This window comes from Cyanistes caeruleus, chromosome 1 (genome assembly GCF_971803275.1).
Source record: "Cyanistes caeruleus chromosome 1, bCyaCae1.hap1.1, whole genome shotgun sequence".
NCBI classification, from domain to species: domain Eukaryota; kingdom Metazoa; phylum Chordata; class Aves; order Passeriformes; family Paridae; genus Cyanistes; species Cyanistes caeruleus.
The window spans coordinates 10,464,000-10,485,913 of NC_141701.1; the positions used below are offsets into that span (position 1 = coordinate 10,464,000).

A 21,914-nucleotide genomic window follows, 5' to 3' on the forward strand; every position below is an offset into this window, starting at 1 on the left:
ATAAACAATGCTCATTTTCCCCCAATTACTTTTATTTGACTGCTTGTTTGGACTCCTACATCTGTAAAATATCATGCCTAGTAAATCCCTGTTGCTTTTGTCCTTCTCTGATCTTTGCACAGCTGTGAGAGAGCTCTTTGGGCAGGGGCCAGTTCAACTTACTTGTGGATGCTCTTGCACAGAAGAAATAGAGTAGGTTTGAACTGTCTTTTAAGTTTCCTGTACACAGAGACTGTTTTTAAAGTTGTGTATCCAGTTCAGATTGAAATTACTGAAAATACTGAAAATTCTACGTTGAAATTTGTTGCTTTTTTGAAATTTGTTGTACACTTCAGGTGGGTTATTAATCTTGCAACATAAATTGCTTTTCAGTGTGACAGTGCTCGTCTTATCTCGCTCCTCGTTCATCATGAACAGGGTTTCTATTTCTCATAATGTTATTTAAAGAGCTTTGCAAGCACCTTCCACAAGACATCTCTACACTGTTTTTATTATCCTAGATAAAAAGGCTATGGAAGATGCTATATGGTACCTGATAGAAATGAAAGGGTTACTCTTCCACTCACCCCTTATTTGATGGAATTTGTTTCCAACTCACCTGGAAGAACTAGGATGCAGGTCAGACACTCAGAAGCAGTTTTACCCTAGGGCTTTTATTCCAAATCCTAAATATTGCATATTTGCAGACAATTGGCAAAAAAGAAAAGCTTTATTTTTGCTCTTTTTCTTTTGTGTGTGTGTGTTTGCTTGTTGGGGGGTAGGGTGTTGTTTTGTTTTTTTTATTTTAATCAATAAAAAACAATTCACAAGGTATTTTATCCTGTTGGCATCTATTGGCAATGAAATTACTTGTTCTGTCCTGCAGGGAGACCCAAACCATCAAATTTACTCTCTTTTTTATTTTCTCCAGTATTTTTCCTTGATAGCAATTGTTCCAATTCCAATTAAGGGAACTTGACCTACAAAAGAAGTTACAAAATTTATATATTTACTGCAGAATTTAGAGGTGTTGGAGAGGTCTGAATACTTGATTCTCATTGGCACTGAGGGGTATCTGAGAGTTAATAAAGAACAGAAATCACTAGGCTGATTTTGCAGGAATATGTCTACACTAAATTGCATTGAAAATTTATAAAGGCACAACAGTTTTATTAGTACCCTCTAAATACAAAAAAGCTAAGAAAAGTTATATATCCCAAAATATAGGTTGGTTTACATTTATTTATTAATTTTTTAATTGAAGTTTGTTAGACAGAAAAACTTACCTAAAGCTATAATGTCCTTAAATATAAGAAATTCTCACTTAAGGAACTTAAGTACCTTTGGAAATCCGACCTTTAACACTGCCTTAGCAGATGGTGAGGGAATAAAAGTCTGCAATGTATATACAACTTTTTTTAATGCTTATTAAGGAATAGACCAGTGCATTGTTTCAATGCAATTATAGGTACTAAGCATGGGACTTAAAGTTTAGGTTTGCTTTATAAACTGATTATCATAAGTTTTGGAAAACATTCCTTTTTAAAATTCTTTAGTAGTTTGTATTTATAACAACTACTCTCTGTGCCACTGTGATTTAATGTTGGATGCCACAGAGAAAAAAAACTGGGTTAAAAAGAGGCTTTTAAAATAACTAAGACAAGATATTACCCTGGTCAGATCCCACAGCTGAGCAGGTCACTGTGCACTGCCTACTGCATTTTTAGTGAAGGACCTACTTTTTAAAATGTCTTAGTTGGTCTACTCAGACTGAATAACAGTGATTGCTTCCATTGGGCAACTGCTCTGCACTGTGCTGGGAGGACAGGAACCTCTGGCTGGAGGCAGTGACCTGAGATAGGCAGGAGAACAAGAACCTCTCCAGCCAGTGCTGGTCTTGCACTGGAAAAGCTTTTAGTGATTTCCTTTTAGTGATTTACTTGGCTGGGAAGAGAAGCAAGACATATTCTGCCTATGCCACAAACTAGATGCCTGTCAGTGCTTTTGTAAACACAGGCATTTTTCAGCTGTGAACTCAGTCTGAAATATGGAGTTCAGTCATAGTTCCAAACAAGACATTTAAATACAGGTTTATTTATTAATTTTATTCTCTTCCCCAAACCATGTAAACATTTGTGTTTGAAAACCAGAGCCCTTCTTTTTCCTTGTGCTTTCTCCTTCCAGCATCACATCAGTGACCTGATTTCCAGAGAAACAGCTCTCAAAGTCCACAGGAGGTGCTCAGCATGTCTGAAAATCAAGCCATAAATAGACACGAATCTCTCTTTCTTTTTTCCTCAAAGAACTGAACTGCCAAGTCTCAGCAAACAGCCAAAGAAACCCAGCTTGTTCACAAATGCTAATTTAAAGCTGCATGTGTGTTTGCACAGGCTGGATTGGACTGAATAAGTCTGAGTCACAATAAAAGGAAAATTTATTATTCTAAAAGGAACTTTAAATTCTTGGAGGTTTAGGAAGGGGAAAAAAAGGCTGTCATTTGAGAGATCTGCATCTGTGGGATCTGTGAGTAAGCCTGGAGCGGAAGTAAAGAGGAAATCCCCCATACCACTTAATGAAATACTGTTGTGGGATAATCACTGCCAAAGAAACTCATCAGTTCAGACTTTGAGCATCTTTGTCTGTTAAAGTGCCAGAACAGAGCAAGCCAAACATGAATTTCTTTTTTGGGTGCCCTTTTTGCCCATATTAAGATCTGGATTGTTATTCTGTAGAAAATAGTATCACTTATATTGGGGAAAGTAGAGGAGAGATCTGGATTTTATTGTGTCACCTTTCTCAGTGGATTGACCTCCTGTTTGTTTTGAAGATCTTGAGAACAAGAAACTGTTTAGTGCAAAAGAAGTTAATAGTCACACTGTCATGTTCCTCTCATGTCTTTTCTTAAATCATTGTTTTCTCAGATCAAAACACCATTATGTGCAAAGTAGCTATGGAAAACTACTTTGATGAGGAGAGAAAATTCCTGCCTTAAACCCTCACCAAATGTACAGAAAGAAGAAAGAGAAGTCATTTGTACACTGAGCAAAGGAACTTTAGGATTCTTCCAAAGGGAAGGCACTGTTGAGCTAAAATTAAGACACTGGTGTTTCTCCAAGATGTCAAAGGTCCAGCAAACTAGATCCCAAAACTTTTTACCTGAAATAGGAGGGTATGTATGTGCTCCAAGTCAATCTGGCTATACTCTACTTTCATTTAGTAAATGATTCGTAAATTGCCCCAGATATAACATGAACCATTATATGGTTAATGCTAACATTCCTCTCTTGCATATAAATCAGTATTACTCCACTGATCACAACAGGCTAAGGCATAATAAAGGGATACATTCTTCAGTGCAAGAAGAGGGAGTAGAAAACCCAAAGGGGTAATTGAATGCACCACTAGCAAGCTGGCTGATGATACTAAACTGGGAGGTGGTCCCGCCCTGCAGAGGGTGACAGGGAGGTTTGAGCATTGAGCAATGGTGAATGGGATATTTAATAAGATCAAATGCCATATTCTGCATGTGGGATGCAGCAACAGGGTGCACAAGTATGAGCTGGGAGAGCAGTGGCTGTAGACCAGCCCTGCAGGCAGGGATCTGGAGGTGCTGGTTGGGCAGCAGCTCTCCAAGAGCCAGCAGTGAGCCCTAACCCCACCCTGCACTGCACCGAACACAGCACAACCAGCCAGGAAGAAGAGATTATCCCACTTTTCTCAGCCTTGTGTGTAAGGCTGGGACTCACCACTGAAGGATGTGAAGGTCCTTGAATGCATCCCAAGAGGGGAAACAAGCCAGTGAGAACGCTGGAGAGGCGCCCTCGTGTTCTCCAACAGCTTCCTGAGGAGGGGAAGGGGAAAGGGAACTGATGAGTTCTTCTTCCTGGGGTCAAGACATCTTTGCCAAGAGAGTTATCAAACACTGAAGCAGGGTTCCTAGAGATGTGATTGATGCCCCAAGCCTGCCAGTGTTTAAGAGTCATTTGGGCAATGTAGTTAATAGCATGTTTTAACTCCTACTCATTCCTGAAATGTCCAGGTAGTTAGACTAGATGGTCATTGTATTTTCCTTACAGCTTGATTTATTCTAGCCTAGTCTATTCTTTAATTTCCATTCTCTAGCCTCATTTTGGTTTGGAATCCTTCCATCCTATATCTCTTACCATTACAAGGAGTTAACCTTGCTCCATAGGACCAAGATTTTTCAGCCAACAGTCTCAGACACAAGAATATCCTCTCCCTCCCACAGTATCTGTCTTTTATCAAATAGGTGTATAATCTTCCAGGTACCAGAATGCCATGAATGCCATATTCTCAGCTGTTCTCTAACTACTATTCCCTCCCCTGCCCCTGTCAAATTCTCATTTGCTTCAAACCTTGTCCATGAATATCTGAGTAATCATCTCAACAAGAGATGTGGAAGGTAATTAATTCTGCTTCTTCTGATTCTCCCAAATACTCAACAGCCTGGTGGTGAAGGCCAGCCCAGGGTGCTGAAGTTACACATCAACATGCCTGCACACAAAAGGTCTCCCGCTTTTAAAAGTTGTTGAGATACCATGAGAGAAGAAAAATACTTCAGTGAATAATTTTAAACATACAGAAAACTATTCTTAAATAATCTGTAAACAAAATCAGTTCATGTCATAAATATTATGACAATGAGGTTTTTAAAAAGCCTCATTAAGCAGTTGCTCTTGGTGAGTTAATTGTTTCCTTGCTCACAAATATCCTCACATTATTATGCATTTCTGTTTCTATTGAAGCAACCTGACATAAACCCCTGTGCTGTTTGGTTCAAGGTAATTTTTTATCAATGTTACAATTGAGGGAAGACTTCAGGGTTTATTTAATTTTTGTTTTGAAAATTACTGATTATTTTGGTTTGAATCATTGTGAAAAAAATATTACAAATAATAACTTTGTAAAACAAATTTAGTTCATGTTAAATGAGTTCAATCCAGAACATTTTGTTTCACCATAGTTTGAAACTGCTTGATACTACTAAGTTTATTATTATCAAAATTTTGTTTAAATTAAGTAAGCAAAGCACCACAATTCTGAAAATCAAATCATTTGACATTTATTTGTCATATACAGGTTTTATTGTGGAGTTTGAACCAAAAAAGTTCCCTAAAATCCATGCACATTTTTCCTGTGTGTTAACAATCTAGTCTGTCATTTTAAATGTCAGAATTTTACTCACTTGATTTTAACCAAACTTTATTTAAGCTGATATACAGAACTGCACCAGGAATTGAGGCAGATTGAAGCCAAGACGATGTTAAAGAAAAAAATACAGACTGATACACGTAGGTGATTGACTGTCTCAGGTTGTCAATCAGATTACTCAGCATCCTGCCATTATTCCGCATCATACATCAGAGATGTTAAAGATCACACCGAGTCTATTCTGGCATTCATAAAACTGATATGCTGTAAAGAGCCAGAATGGTATGGAGTTATAAATTAATACCTTTCAGGCACTACTGCTAGCAAAAATGTTCAATATTCATCAAAGCTGTAAAATATTCACCTGCAATTCATTGAAGGTCAAATATAAAACTCAACTTCTATTCCCTAAACAAGCAAAACTATTCAAGCTACACTGAAATTATAGCCAGTTTGGCATCTTACAGGCAAACTGTTTTTACAAAAAAAATCCATATCAGCTTCTTTGATCAGTTTGCGAACTCAGAATTATTTCATGAAGCTTTGTTTGGCCAATATACGAGAGGAGAAAAGTGGAACATTTAAAAAAGGATTCAAGTGTCTGATCTAGATAGGAAACTACCATACAAAATAAATCTAAACTTAAAAGATTTCTGTAATTTTGGCTTTTAAAGAGACTAGTATCCCACTGGTTTGAAAGTGAGTTGTAAGTTTAGGCTTCTAAAATTCTCTTTTCCTCATTTAGTAGGAATCAAACAATTAGTAGGTCTTTGGTTATACATCTAAAATGTTGGCCACTGTGATGACTCCAGGGACCTGTTTGTGCTGGTATTCTGTATTTAAGGGCTGCTATACACCCTTTTTGAATAAGAATGAACAACTGAAGATTGAAAAGTGAGCACTGTTCCCTCCAAAACAAAGAGAAGAAAATTGTAGTCCATACCACTTATTCCAATTTTCCATGGAAAGAAGACTGGATCTGAAAACTCAAGCCGCTAAGTACAATTTTTCATTTTTTTTTATTGCAAATGGGACCTGCTTAGCAATTATGGGAGCTCTAGCAACTCAGAAAACCACTTGTGTTAGAAAGACAGGGAAGAAAAAAGGAGAATTCCTCTTGTCTTTAAGGGATGTTGATAAGCCTTGGTCATTATCTTTGGGCTTCCTACAGAAAGAACAGATGTAGATATGATGCTACAGAAGCAATTTGTGTTGTTGATGATGAAAGAGAGTGGTGACAGACTGCTTTGAGTAAGAACATAGAGAAACTATTTAGACAAAGAATGAAATTCCAATGAGGAATTTCTTGTAGAGAGAAAACTTGGCTCTAAGGAAGCCTTTGCAGAGTCACTTTAAGAGAAACTGATATTGAACAAATTCAGAAGAAAAATAGTGGACACTTTTGACAGTACTGGTGCTGAATATCGTAACAATGAAACAATGATTTCTTCTTGACTCAAAGTTTTCAAATTAAGAACTTCCCTTCTGAAATACTTGTTTTTATAAAGAGGAATTAAATAATACAAAGAAATCAGATTACTAGATTAATAGTCTTATCTCCTGATAGACTTGTAAGAAGTCAGTGGCCAGATTTTTGATAGCATTACACGGGGGATGTATTTTTTGTGTTATTTGGTTTAATACTAGATACATAGAGTTTCACCAGCCATGAACCTCTTTAATACACTGCTTTTAAAAACTTTTTCCCCAGAAACTACAATCCTTGATCTCACTTGAGGCCTTGTGCTATGGACAATTTCTTTGCTAGAGGGAATGCAAGAAAGGCCCACTGCGGATATACCGAGTACTACATGAGAAACCAAGAACATGGTTTGAAAAACCCTAAATGGGATTTTCATGGTATTATAATTATCACACTTGCATAGTAGAGGTACAGTTTGATCTGATAACTGGGTTTGAATTTGCAGTAGCACCATGCAAACTTTTCCTGTGTGTGAAACTCTAAATATTGAAGAAAAAAGGCATAAAAATAGATCAAACTTTGATGCTTTGAGGTTCCAAGTAAGACTTGGTTTCACTTGCATCTTTCAAAATTTTTCAGCTCTTTTGATACCAAACCTCAAAACAAGAAACCAGTTATTAATCTGCTGGTGTCCATGTGCTTTCTCATTTGTAAATGTTACCAGTCATTTCTTTAAAAGTCTTGCATATATCTACAGATCAGACACCAGGATCAACACTGGCCTTAGTGGGACCTTTCAGTGCTCAGGTAGCATGTAGATAATCAATGATTATAGTTATAAGCACTCAGAATAATGGGTGCTAGAAATCCTTGAACCAAAAGGAGTTTGCAGTGGCTTAATTACCATTTAAGTCTGTTGTTGAGATTAATAATTTGAAGTTTAAAAATTACAAATCATCATTTGGTCTTTCTGGGGGAACAAATGCATTAAGATTTAAGCATGTATCAATATTGGGTAAAAAATGTGTAGTTCTTGATCTGCACAGATGTTTCTTCTTGTAATTCTGGTCTTCCAATTCCTGTAGCCATGAATTCCTGTAGCCACAAAACTTCATGGAAAGGAAGGGGCTGATCTTTTTTGAATTCCATTTTTTATTCTTATCCAATCAATCATTTCCATGTCCAGCAGGAATTGAAAACCTGTTGTTTATACTCATCAAAATTACCCCCAATCCTTTCTTAATAACCTTTTGCCACACCTATGGTTTTGGGTGCAGTGCAGCTCACATCAGGAAATTATACAATTACTCATTTTCCTAGAAGCTGGGAGGTTTCAGAGACTTTGTGTATTTGCCCTTTTCCTACTTTCTTCAATAGTTCCTTGAATGGACATTGCTAGCAAGGGGTCAATGGGCTAGATGAACACTTGGTATGACCTATGTCAGATGCAGAAGCATAGAATAATTTAGCTTGTAAAAGACCTCTAAGAGCATTAGTAACTCTCTAAACTGAATTACATGCAATCTTGCAAAGAGCTGTGAATCAATTAATTTCACATTTGAGGGGAAAGGGGTGTGAATTGCAAAATTCTGAATATGTCAGGGTCATTCTTTGCAAAGTTATGAGACCAGAATAAGTCACACAGATGGAGAGGATGCAAAACACAGCAATTTAGAAATTCTTGTGGTCATGAAAGACCACCATTGTATTTGTGCATGACCTATAAGCTCCAGGGGCCATGTGTGAAGTGAAACACACAAGATGTTACTTTAAAGAGAATATTTACTGCAGGTTCGGCAGCTCCTGCTGAACGCTAGAATATGTGACCTCTTGATAATTCATAGTACAGTTTTTCAAAGAAAGCAGGAAATGGAGGCTTACTGCAGAAAAAAAAAAAAAAAAAAAAAAGGAAAGAAAAGAAAAAGTCCACTCTTGCTTGAAAATTGTCTCTATATATATAACGTTCCAGAAAACCCTAACTGAACCTCTTAAGTTAATAATATTTGTTGTTAATTTAATTATAATGTAAAATCTCTTGAAAGAAAAACATGGAAATAAATACTGGGCTGGAAGAGAAAACCTCTGTGTTCTCATTCTAACTCATTCTTCATGTAAGCCTAGTTTTATGATGATGCTGAGGAAGTAATTTAAGAACTTGTACTTCCTTGTCTGTAAACTGGGCATAAAAATATTTTCCTTTTCTACTCACAGTGGTGCTTTGAGGCTTCTATCCTTAGAAAAACTTCACTGGTACTAGTGGGATTAGATGGAAAGAAATTGTTCAAGTGTGGAGCAGAAGCATTAAAAAATTTAAATGTGTGGCTGGTCACACCTGTGCTGCAAGTCAGAGGCCATGGAAAACAGGCCCTGCATGGCAGTGCTGGTGAGAGCAGGACAAGCTGCTAAGCAGCAAAATAGGAGAAAACTGTACCATCCCCCACCCTCCCCATACCCTGCCCTGTGTGGAATGAACTTTTCTTGCACTCTCCAGTCCAGAAATATAAGGAAGCAAAAGGCAGCTGTGGAGTCATCACATTCAGACTCTAGTTAACAGTGACATGGTAGCTTACTGTTGTTTCTTCCAAGAGATGAGTTATAGGTAAAGAGAGAACTACTTGACATCTACGTAGATGTCTGTGTCCGAATTAGGCCAGTCTCTATTGATTTAGACAGGATTGTACTTATTTACAGCAGAATATTTGGGTTTCATTATGGCTTTTATTTTTTTTTTTATTTTTTTTTCTTTAGCACAGCCAGTTAAAATCAAAACCAAGCAGATCTGTGCTAAAATGGGTCACAAGTCTTTGTGCAAAGCCAGGAAGTTGGCCCTTGGCAGCATGTTCCCATTGTGTCCAATTCCACCACAACATTCTGCTGCACCCACTCTACTGCCTCCACTGACACAGGGATGTCTTTCCTGCAGAACACAGCAATTAGCTGTTTTAGGAAGTGCTCCTCCCAGCAATGGCTATCTTATTGTGATCCCCTGATGAGTACCTGCAGATAGGAGATGTATCTAAGCATACTTTGAAGTTGTCAAATTCTGTTAATTTTGACTTAACACCTAAAGCAAGGATGAGGCAATCTGCAATATTAGAGCTTTCCCAGCTACACTTGGGAGCTGTGGGAATGGAGCATTCCTGCAGGCACACCAGTACAGGTTATTGTAGTGGTCCTATGACTACTTGCAGAGATTTTGGAACACCTCACTGAGACTTCTGCAAAATCTTGCTCAGCCTTTATTCTCTGTTGGTGCAGGTGTTAAAGAGCTGTGCTAATTTGTGCAGTCTATGGTGTAGAACAAGTACAAGGGGTGGAGTCCGAGTTTCACCTGTGGATAAATCATAGCAGAGGACAGGGTGGGGCTGCCTTTTTCACTCCTTTCCACTGCACCAAACTGACCACTAGAGTTTGCTATATTAACGTTCGAGTGAACAAATCCAAAACATCTGAAACAGCCCTACAAACAATTACCAAAGAAAGCATGAATTCCCTTACCACAATCTGTAGAAATGACAATGCCCTTCTCCAGCTGTTGAGATGAACTCAACGAGAAATGTAGGAGAAACTGCAGGAAGTATATGATTAAGTAAATGGCACTATATTCTCTCTGTTGGTACAGTGCCAATGTTCTAGCAGTACGCTAAGGGACACTGTGCTATTTTCAGATTAAGTGAGAAATCAAGGTCTGACTGCTGGTCATTTTAGCTAATTAAAGATCCCTTGGCATTTATTTGCAGAAGGAGGGATATTAGCTTTGATGAGCTGGCAAATCTCCAGTTAAGAGAAGCAAATGCTGCACAAGAAGTTTTCCCTGAAGTTCTGAAGAGTGAAACATCCATTTTCTTCTTTTACTCTCTAGAGAGTAGCATAGAAAATTAAATATGATGGCAAAAATTAATTTGGGGATTTTGATCCAAAGTGGACACAGATTTTGGCAGGTAGATTGATTTCTGGGTGAATCTCCAATGCAGTTACAATATTTTCACGTTTGAGACTTCCTAGTGAAATTCTTCTATTCCCCCTGACATCGGTAGTGGACAGTTTGTTCTCCCCTCTACTCATACCCTTGGTTCAGCTGGACACAGTCCCAGTGGTGGCATCAGCAGAGGGAACTCTGACAGAACAGACAACCAATCTTTTCTAATTTTCAGTGACTACTGCCACCAAGGTCGCAGGGAACAAGGTACAAGGAAGACCAGTTCTAAAGAAGTCTTGCCCCACCTTGCAGCTCTGGGAATGGGTGTCCTTGTTCACTGATGGGATGGGGCCTGTTCTGTCAAGACAGGGAAGTGATTCCCCTGATCTTAAACAAGGTCTCAGCTTGTGGAAAGCAATTCTTCTCTGACACATGTGATTTGGCCATGTTTTTACATAGATAGCAAAAGACTGCATAGCAAGTTCATCCTTTGCCAAATTTCTACTCCCTGCTTCAAAGACAGTAAGGGACAAAGTGTCTCTTCAAAATGGTTTCCTAGCCAAAAAATTCTAACAAAAAAATTCTACAGAAACAAAAACCAAAACATCTGAACAAAATTATCCACAAAGAACCTGAAACCAACTAAACGTCCAAGCAATTACACATTAGCAAAGTGATAAGCAATTGAAAAATGTAGGTAAGCACACCAAACCAACTAATCTTCTACTAGTTACTTGAAGCAGTAATATTATTTACCAGGCTGATGATACAGGAACAAAAGCAGACCCTGAGATAATAGTCATATACAATTATAATATTGCCTCTTTTAATATCCCGTCCATCTGTTTCAATTACTCACTGCTGGTGTCCCCACTGAGGTCATAACCCAGTTCACTCATGGTGAGGTAAACAGAGTTTAATGGGACTACTTGTAATGAGTAGGTTACAAGATGCCCTTTACTGAATCACAGTCAGGAGTAAAATTCAAAATATTCATACGTTCACTTTCCAAGCCTGAGATCTCCAGTCAAAGGTCTCCTGCATACTCTTGATTTTCATAGAAAATCAGCTTTCTAAGTGCCTAATTATTTTTGGAATAGAGCCTAAGTCATCTAGAAATAGTGTTTTGAAATTGTGACTTTCTGTCTAGTTATCTATGCAGAGCCATGTACTTAGGGAATTCATAAACAATAAAATCCAGTCATTGTTTTTCCTGAACTGAGCCTTAACCCAACAGATGCAGCTATTAAGAAATTAAACTAGAAACAAACACTTTAGGAATTGCCCAAACAAGCTAAAAATAAGAGCACATGACATGCTGTCATGTCAAAATAATTCTGCCTAAAAACTTGAACAACAGTGATCGGAGGCAGCTTGATAATTTTTAGGCAAACCAAAGAAACAACAAATTTTCAGGAGCAACAAATCAACTGCTCTCAGCTGGGACCCTTTGGAAATACACAAGGCTGGCTGAAGAGGCCATAGGGAGGATTAACTAGGTAGTATATTGGGAAAGTGAGGAAATGAGCAAATGCATTTCTCAAAGCAGTTTTTAGGTGACTAGGAGGATGCAGGAGGACGCTCTATTATTTCTCCTGGTGTTCCTGAAGAAGCAGAGGAATTCAACTGCTCAGCTATTTTCATCAGCATCACTCTAAGACATTGCTTGTGCTTTGCTCAGACACTTGGAATTGTCCTGAGTTTATCGTCCCTTGCCTTCCCATCCCCACATATAGTTTCTTTAATGCCTATCCCTTTTAAATTATAAAGTTAATGAACCTCTAAATATTAGCCTTTTCTTTACCCAGTAAGCAAATATTAGGTGTGCCCTTTAAAGTCAACAAGTAGTAAGACAATGTCTTTCTGTCCCAATTTTTGGCAAACATCCTTGAACACTTCCTAAACTCTAAAGCATGTAGTATTTTATGTCCAGCTTGAAGTCAAAGACCATATCAGACAGCTCTCTGCTTTAGGGTTGAGGCCACAGCCTCCCCCAGATGATTTCTGCTATTGTTCCAAATAAAAAAAACACTCAGTGGTTGCAGATGGATTTCCTTGGTTTAACCATTCTGCAGAAGTGATACAATCCTTTAGGGGCAGTAATCTTTCTGCTCTTCTCCAGATCTCACTTGCAAGCTGGAGGCAGCACTTTAGTAATTTCCACATGCAAACTCTGGGACCAATGAACAGTTTGTGTCTATTGTGTCAAAGTGTGACCCTTAAAAAGAGAGTTTCATTGTATTTCAAGATAACGCAGATACCCTCTTTCTAATAAGTCTGCCTGAACACTTTTGTGATGCTTCTGAAATTGCTGCTTCTCCATGCCTTTTAGCACTGTTGGAAGTTTCACCTCATATGAAACCTTTCAAGAAAAGTAACTTTTCAGGCTGCTTACACAGTTGTCATGGGAATTATTGTAACCATAGGGACAAACAGGAAGTTATCTTACAGAGACTGTGGCAAGAGGTATTCACAGGTGCCAAATTATGCAGCCAAGCACGGCTGAAAGTATTATTTAAAAAGCTTAGAGCTTTTTTTTTTTAAAGCCTATATTAGAAATTCTTTTATCTGTTTTCCTGTGTTGATTTAAAATAAATGACATGCAGACCTCAAATACAACTTTAAAAGAAGAAGCTCTGCTTTCCAGACATGGTGAACAGATCTTAGATAAAAAACCACAGAGTGCTATATTTCTAAGAAAAATAGCCTATTTATGGACACACTGTTCTGTGTGATACCCTAAACCCATGGCAGCCTATCTTTCTCAGAGTTTTAAAACCATTTTTTTGTGCATTGCATGAACAGTCTTCAATGACTAAGGCAGAGGCTGTCAAATGACTGGTTTAGGCTACAACTTTTTAGGGATTTATGGATAGGCAGCAGTAATAACACTACAACAACATTTCAGAATCACTTAACCAGTGTAGGGGAAGGCACAGAGTGGGGTTTAAATGACCACTAGCACATAGTGCATTTACACCAAAGCCATTTTAAATGGATGCCAAAAGCCATCCTCCTGTTGAGTAGTGTGAGCATGGGATACGTCCAGCTGGTGTAAGACTGACACTGCCTGTGCTTGGGAGGGAGGACAGGAGTCTCAGCCTGTCTCTTGGAACAGCCTGAGCTGGAAGAGGACCAGGATGCTTCACTGGCACTGGCTCACAGTTTCCTGTAGGTAAAAGGCAGTGCAATCACAACAGAGTTCTCCACTGAATTATGAGCTAGGGCAAAGATATTTTCCCTGGCATCCCATGGATTATGATGCTTTACAGTGAGCAGAAGACCAAGGGAATGGAGGGGTATGGATCTCACAGCTTTAAATGGGCCATAAATTGAGCTAAGTATAGAAGGCAGTGAGAGGATCACCAACCTACACCACACCATCTTACAAAAACAAGCATTATATTTTTCTATTTATCATCACATTTACTGTCTCTCACATAAGTCATAGCCATTTCCCAACAGACTGCACAATATATCTGTATTACACTCACCTACATATCAAATATCTCCTACAGGAGTATCAAATATTATATTGAAATAACAAGATAGGACAGTGTCTGAGGATAAATTCATCAGTCTTTGCTAATATTCTATCATTTATAAAACAAATAATTTGTATTTGTTCCAAGTATTTATTGTTAACTGCTGGTGATTGTTTCCTTTCTGGAATATCAGAAGACAGAGATCAGAGCAAACTCAAAAATATTATTCCTAGTCTTGCCCTGATAGACTAGAGATGTATATGTAATATCCTATGTGTGCATGCAGGCCTGGATTTGTGGGTAACAGGAAGTGCTTTAGAATCCTATTCTGGCATGTGATAGAGAGACGTATAAAATAATTTCCATTTCTTCTGGAAAGTCTTGAGAAATATTTTTCACTGATTACTCTCAAGTTTGGGCAGATACAGTTTTCAATTTGTTCTGCAAAATACCTTTTTACTTTTTACAAGCTTCTTGGTGGCTGTGGACCCACAGATACATTGTCTAGATGGGTAAATTCCATGGCTGGGTGCAGTTGGCATAGAGGTGCTTTCATTCTTAAGGATCCCAAGCATCCCATCATAAACTGTTCACAGAGCTCACACCCAGCCTATCATTGAAATATAGCCACTGCTGCAGTGGAATTCAGCAGCTGCTTAATGGTTCATAGATCACTCTTGCTCCCAATTAGGCCAGTAGCAATCTTTCTGCCGCTTTCAATGAGAAGGTTCTTGTGTGCTAAGCCAGGCATGTGCTTAAGTACCTTGTTAAATCACAGTCTAAAGGCTTAAACTTTCTCATATAACATTCATACTGGCTTCACTGGATGCAAATCTGAGCCTTCGGGGAGGAAAGAAGTAGGAGGATCAAATGAAAAGACAGGGTGAATTTTAGGTAGAAGGAAAATAGGGTGTAAGTGGAGTACACACAACTAGCAAAGCAGATGATCCAGATGTTCCCTGTCTGCTCTAGCTGGGCACTTGAGACATCAAAAAGGGGCCAGTTTCATTCTTAGAGCAGTTTCTAGTCTCATAGAGGGAAATACTTAGAGAGGTAAGTAAAGAATGACTTAAACATGAGCTAATGAAAGAATTAGCTTTTGAAAACTCCCTCTAAACTGATGTGAATGCTCATGTCCATTGCAGTAAGAAACATTTTCTAGCAGAAAGTTTCCCTGCCCATGACACGGGGTTGGAACAAGATGATTTTTAAGGTCCCTTCCAACCCAAACCATTCCATGATTCCATAATTCAGTAGCCCAGTTCTCATGGTCTCATGCAATAATTCCTCTCAGTGTCTTCAGTACTAGGCATGAGCACACAGGGAATAAGTCTCAGTTACCTTTATATGCAAGTTTTAGGTATGTTTTCACCTAGACAATCTTTCCCTGTTTGAGCAGCTGCACACTGTAATTCCTTCCCACTTATTTGCTGTCAGAGAGAAGATATAATTGCAAAGTAGCCATTTATTTCAGCAGTGGGGACCTTTGATAGCTAACTGCCACAGGAAAACCCACTATTTCTAATTTCTTCTGTATTTTTCCCTTCTCCCTTAATGCCTATTTATTTTTTCATTTTTAATTATTTTAGTGAATGAATTGAGAAGACAGGCTGTAGAATCTCACTTATATAGCACTCAGTTCAATAGACATGGGTTAAAAATACTGGGGATTTTTTTCTTCCTGTATGACTGCAGAAATGTTTGTAATCCCTTTCACATAAAAAAGTAGAACTTCCTGTCAACTGTGAAGAAACAGTTGCTTTTCAAACCAGTTTGATTACTCACCTTTCTCAAAACCTTTTGCCACATGAATATCTTAAACCAGTAATAACAATTAATTGATGTGAAATGAAGATGTTACAGTATAAATTAGTTATTCATACAAACTAATGGGAAATTTACTCATGCTCATCACCAACAGAATATGCCTCAAAAACTATCTAGTTAGAGACTGGAATTCATTGTAGTTTTTATGGCATCTAGAAGAGGGCTTAAGCAGCTTTATATGGAGCTAAAAATAACAAAGTTTAATCAGGAAACATTGGAAATACTTGTAGATGTTTAATTTATGACCACATCACTGTGAAATTATAAATGTGAAATTGAAAAGCAAAGAAATTGCCTTCGTTAGGAAGTTCACAGTACTTTAAATGAGAGAAAGTGTTTGAGTAATACATTGAAGGGTTTAAGACAAATTATTTTGGTCTGGAAACTTTCTATAGGATGTTTTAAGAAATTATTAACTTCAGATACTGGAAAAGCTGGAACTTTTGCTGTAATATGATTTAATTTTATTAAACCTACCCTTCAGAGACGGACTCAGTTGGAGAAAATACCTTACACTGAGGTGTCTGCATGCCAGCTAGGGATGAAATGCATTACAGCTACTGAAGATTAAGGTTTTTATTTCATTTCTTCACACAGTTTCCCAGTTGAGTATCAAGTCAGACTTCCAGATCCCACTTTGGGGTCCTGTGCCATCTCAAGGAAATCGTGAACCTGCTTGAGTGAGTCCAGAGGAGGACCACAAAGTTGATGAGAGGGCTGGAGCTCTCTGCTTTGAGCACAGGCTGAGGAAAATGGGGCCATTCAGACCAGAGAAGTGAGGGTTCCAGAGACCTTATAGTGACCATCCAGTACTAGAAGGAGACCTACAGAAAAGGTGGGAAGGTAACTTTTATCAGGGAGTGTGGGAATAGAACTAAGGATGAGAGTTTTAAATTGTAATAGCATGGAGGGTAAAGTTGGATGAAATGTTAGGAAGAAGTTCTTTACTGTGAGAGTGGCAAGGCACTGGAACAGGCTGCCCACAGAATTGGTGGATGAGTTTATGGCCAGGTTGGATGGAGTTCTGAGAAAATTGGTCTAGTGGAAGGTGCCCCTGCTCATGGCTGGAACTTGCTGATCTTTTGTGTTTCCAACACCAACCACTCTACAGTTCCATGATAGGTTTCTAGTGGCATCAGTGGAGCTGTGTTTTCAGCCACATGGCACCATACTTAACTGCATTGCAGTCTTCCTGCATAATGTTTCCAAAGTGCTGCTTTTACATTTTTCCCTGTAAAAGGGGGTATCTCTGGGGGATGGCAAACATTGCACTCATGAGGAGGACACAGTGAGTCAGATCAGATCTGTCACAAAAGATTTCCATACTGTTCAGTACAAACTCCGTGAACATCACTGATCCTTGAGAACATTTTAGAATAACATGCAAATAATAAGTCAAGTAAATGTTTTTAAAATGTAAGGAAGACTAACAGAAATCACTAAGATATATTGTCTTTTTCTTGTATGTATCAGTCCATTCCAAGCACTGATTACTTTGAAACATCATTTGTAATCACAAGTCAGACAGGAGCTTTCCTGCACTGCCCCATTGTTATGGATATTTTCATTCTTTCTTTCTCACTCTATCCCTGCCCAGCTACATAGCATGGTCAAGAAGAGCAGGAACAAAAAATTAAGAAACGCATTAACAAATTTGAAAAGATATTTTCCTTGTGTACTGCCAGCAGAATTTTCGAAATTATCTGTACCTTTGGGGAGCAGGAGAAAACATCACAATTAAGGAACAAGTCTCTCTCATGATTTCATGCTAACAATACTGTTTGATTTTTATTTTTTACAAACTTCTGAATCCTAAATTTTCACATGCATCTTAAAATTGAAAAAGGTTGTCTAAAAAGACAGGCTGATATGTACTTTAGTAGATACTTTACTGTACCCTAAGAAGTGTGGGTCACTTCACTGTTCTTTCCAAAAATAAACATTTTGCCCACACAAACATGGTCATTCGTTGTGAGAGTTTTGAGGTGCCTGAATAAGGTGTGAGAAAAAAGACTGTCTGGATCCTAAATTTGGTAGCAACTTCTCACATTACTTATACTATGATAAAGGCAGGCATATTGAGTGTATCTACCTTAATCAGTTTCATTTTATTCACACCTTCTTTCTTTCTTCTTATAATATTTTCAGATATTTTAGCATTTCAATTCTTTGCCTATGGAGGTATGGAACGACCAGAGGAGGGCAGGCAGAGTCTGGAAAGGAAAAAAGCAGTAGCTAGAAAGAGATGCTTAAAATATGTCAAGGAAATCAATAATCCAAGTGAAAGAAGAGAGCTTTTGTAGTGAATCAGGGAATTCACCTTGGCTTTCCACACAGAAAGAACCCTGAAGCTGAATGCAGCTCTTCTTACAGTTGTGTTCAATTAACAAACATGAGGCAAGGTGACAGCCAAGTTCTTCACTTCTCCACTTAATCTTCCTCCTCCTTGGATTCTTATTCTAGAAATATCTAAAAGTTGCCTCTGTGGATTGATTTCTCATCTTAAGGACACAAAGTTTATGGTTATTTATTACACTGCTGTGGCAGATACTTCAAAGAATGAATCAGGCACAGACAGCCCTTCTTTCTCATTGTACATAAGACAAGTAGTGGACAAAGAGATCTCTGGGGGAAAGTAAGGTGGGAAGGATTATTGGGAAACTATGACCAAAAGTGCTTCTGGTCTTTGCATAACTCCAAAGGAAAAAGGGAGAACACATCCTTCTCTCCTTGCTGGCGTATTTTGAACAGCCCAGGACAAGCAGGGAAAATGCCCTTCTCCTGAGGAACAAAGAGATATTTCTCAGGGTGAGTTTCAGAGGTCACATGGTGAGAGGTGAGAAGAGACAACATCTGTTCATCAGTCTCTGGACTTAGAGTTTGCTTAATTGAGAGGTAAGGAAGGCAGTCACAGGTCTCCTGTGCTCTGAAGAATGAAAGATGGAGCATAGACTGCAGGAAATTTGGAAGCTGAATCACCAAGACTCTAAGAGATAGTGTCACTTTCTGTCTAACAGTGCCATAATCCTTCAAACTACAGCTAAACCCAGCGGTTTAGGGGTCATGACTTCCTTGTGGTAGAAGTTCCTCTGCTATTCAATACTGGGAGAAAATCTGTAAGTGAAAATGGAAAAAAAAAAAAAAAAAAGTGATTCCTGGGATATTGGACTGGTATCAACAGGGGAACAGATGTTTGGTCTTTTGATATCCAAAACCAGAACAGGTTACATAAGGAGTTTGAAGCTCTAGAGTTTCTTGTGTGGTGAAAGCAAAAATACTTATGAGTCTTTACTGTTGACAGAAACTAATGTGTAGAATTAGTTTCCAATGTCTGGAAACAAGCAAAAAGAAAGGTCATAGACCAGAATGAGTAGAAATACTTACACATTTGCTATGTTTTGGTTGCTTCAGATGACTGTTAAGAACACACTCAAAAAGAGCATTTTATGCAAAAAGACACACTTTATTCACATGTCTTCTTCATATAACTTTCTTTTTCTCTAGCTGAAGCCTCAGAGAAAGTCTATAAGTAAGATTTGACAATTTTGTAGAGCTGTGCTAATGCTAGTGGGTAAGTCAGGAATGTCTTGTGATAAAAAGCACAAAATGCTAAGGAGAGGACTCAGAGCCAGGGTTCACCTGTATTCTGCATAGTTGCAGACCAAGTTTATTATTTTTGCAGCTGCACAGAATTTGGTCTTAAGTCAGGATAAAATGAACCTGAGCTGCTAATAGTTGATGAGATCACTGAGAAGACATCAAAACATTCATGTCTATGTAAGTTTCATCCCTGCAGGAAGGGGGACAATTATTACTACCCATGGAGTCTCATCTCCATTGGGTGTAGCCATTTTGTGTGCCTGGTGTGCACAAATAATTTAGGTCATTCCCTCTATACATTAAGAGGAAAAAATAAGCAGCTCCAGGCAGGGGTGCTTAATCTTTCTGTGATACAAACCTGTCCCCTGTGGGGACAAGACACCCTCTCCACAGATGGGGAAATTGGTTTGGTGCAGATGCATTGCCTTTAACCCTACCAATACAGGTGCAGGAAATTCCAGAAATTGTTTTTCTTAATTAACTACAGTTGAATATTATTAGTCATCTTCCAGATACAACTGGAAAATACCACCCATATACTGCCCTGCTTCTAGATCACCTGGCATGTACAAAAGATCAAACATTATCTTTAAATCTGGATCATCCACTTTCCCATTAAGCCACCTGAATTACATCCTTTTAAAAGAAAGTATAAGCATTCAGCTAGAAGCACTTGAGTTTATTCCTTCAGAAATGAGAGATTAGCAGCATCAGACTAATAACTATGCACAAAACCAATCATCTGAAAGATGCCATGGCAGAAAACTGTGACAGAAACTGGATTATACAGTCATAAAAGCTTGAAAGATTTGTCAAGGGAATGTATAAACCCAGAGTTGTTCCTATTTCTGTTCAATTTAATTTCTTAAGTATGCCTGTTTTTCTTTCTAACATATGATTCTGTCTCATTAAAAAAATAGGGAAAGAAACATTTTATTTTCTCTCTTTCTCCATATGCATATTAATAGACCAACACTAATACATGAGTCTCATTTTCTGCAGCTAGCTGTTGAATTTTAACTTATATTGCTAATAGAGGTGGCAACACCACCTAAATTTGAAGTTTCCCAACACTCCTAATAAATTTTTGTTTTCAGTAGCTTAAAGTTCTGTCAAACTGTATAAATTTTCTGGATAAAATTTTCTGGACTTTTTATCTGTCTTAGACTGAATTTTTAAAGACACTGTCACTCAACATACCTCACCTATTTCTCAGAAAGACACTTGGGTAACACCCACAGAACGCCCATTTCAGACAAATATAAATAAAACAAACTGATATTTTGAGTAATACTGAATGTGTTATTTTGCGCGGTAGAGACTCAAAATGTAACAGGTGGAAAGTGAAAGCTGGATTAAGGATACTTTTCATGCCATTTCTGTCTCTTAGTTGTAGCCTTTTAAAGGCCCCTGAGCTTGTCCATGCTCAGACAAGAGCTGAGGCAGTTGGCAGCTGCATGCTTAGAAATTCCTTCCGCACTGCTTGTGCTTTCCTGCCTGCTGCCAGCTCTCAAGGCCAGGAAGTGTCTCTTTCTTTCTCACTCTTTGTGTGAACTCAGTGTTTCCCCTGCTGATTGCTAAGCCCAGGTTCTCTGAAGGAGAATACAGCCAGTGTGTACTGGGGAAAATTCATCCCAGGAAGAGTTTGGAAGTCAGGTGTGGCATGGTATAGTAGGACAGGCAGCACTTAGAGAAAATGGAACAGATGTACCTGAAGCTTCACAGTTCCTAAGGCCCCCAGCAAGCATTTTGAGCAACTCCACTGGGAAAATGTGCATTTTGGTATCTGCTAGTGCTGCTCAGCAGAAAGTATGAGAGCATCACCCAGGAGTCACAAAACTAACTCAAGAGACAAGAGGTCTCTGCAGTGGATGTAAAGGTTGCTGTGCCTGAAAGGGTACCTCTGCAGGCCACTCAGTTGCTACCTGATGGAATTTATGGGGTTTTATCTCCTTTTTCCTTTATTAAAAACCTAGGAAATTAACCTCTTTCTCCTTCATGCACAGACACCCTTTTGAAAGAACCCTGACATTTCAGAGTCATGCACTCAAAAAATAGCAAGTGAGAAATGCGGTGCAGTTAAGTGCATATCATAAAACAAGGGTTTTAATGTAAAATTTTAAATACCTTGCTTCAAAACAAACATGTTACAAGGTATGTGCACATATGCAATGGAAAAGTTAGACCCTTAACTAAGTCTCTCTTAAGTTTATTTTGAATGGTTTCAGGCTCTTCCTTTTCCATGTGCTGCTCAACACCAAAGCTTGGCAAAACAATTTTCTTCAGTCTTGTACACATGCTTATATTGAAAATCTTATCTTGCAAAGTTACTCCAGCTTTGGCCAGATTTAAAAGAGAGGATAAGCATATTTTGCCATTGTTAGGCTAAAAGCATCCAACAGAATCTCACATATTGTATAGCAGTGGAGATTTTTTTGGTTTTGTATGGTAGCAATTTACCCCAATACCAACACTGTTGACTTTACTTATTTTGATGTTCTTCTTCCCC

General features: G+C 38.3%; 1 long non-coding RNA gene across 2 annotated transcripts in view; it reads right to left on the bottom strand.

Annotated features, from left to right (window-relative positions):
• Window positions 1-708: 708 nt before the first annotated feature.
• LOC147655297 (uncharacterized) overlaps window positions 709-21,914 on the bottom strand; it is a 127,588-nt gene continuing 106,382 nt past the window's right edge. For both annotated transcript variants that reach the window (XR_015283869.1, XR_015283868.1), the window contains one exon: window positions 709-3,820. This is a non-coding gene — a long non-coding RNA (uncharacterized LOC147655297). The remainder of the gene's footprint in view (window positions 3,821-21,914) is intronic.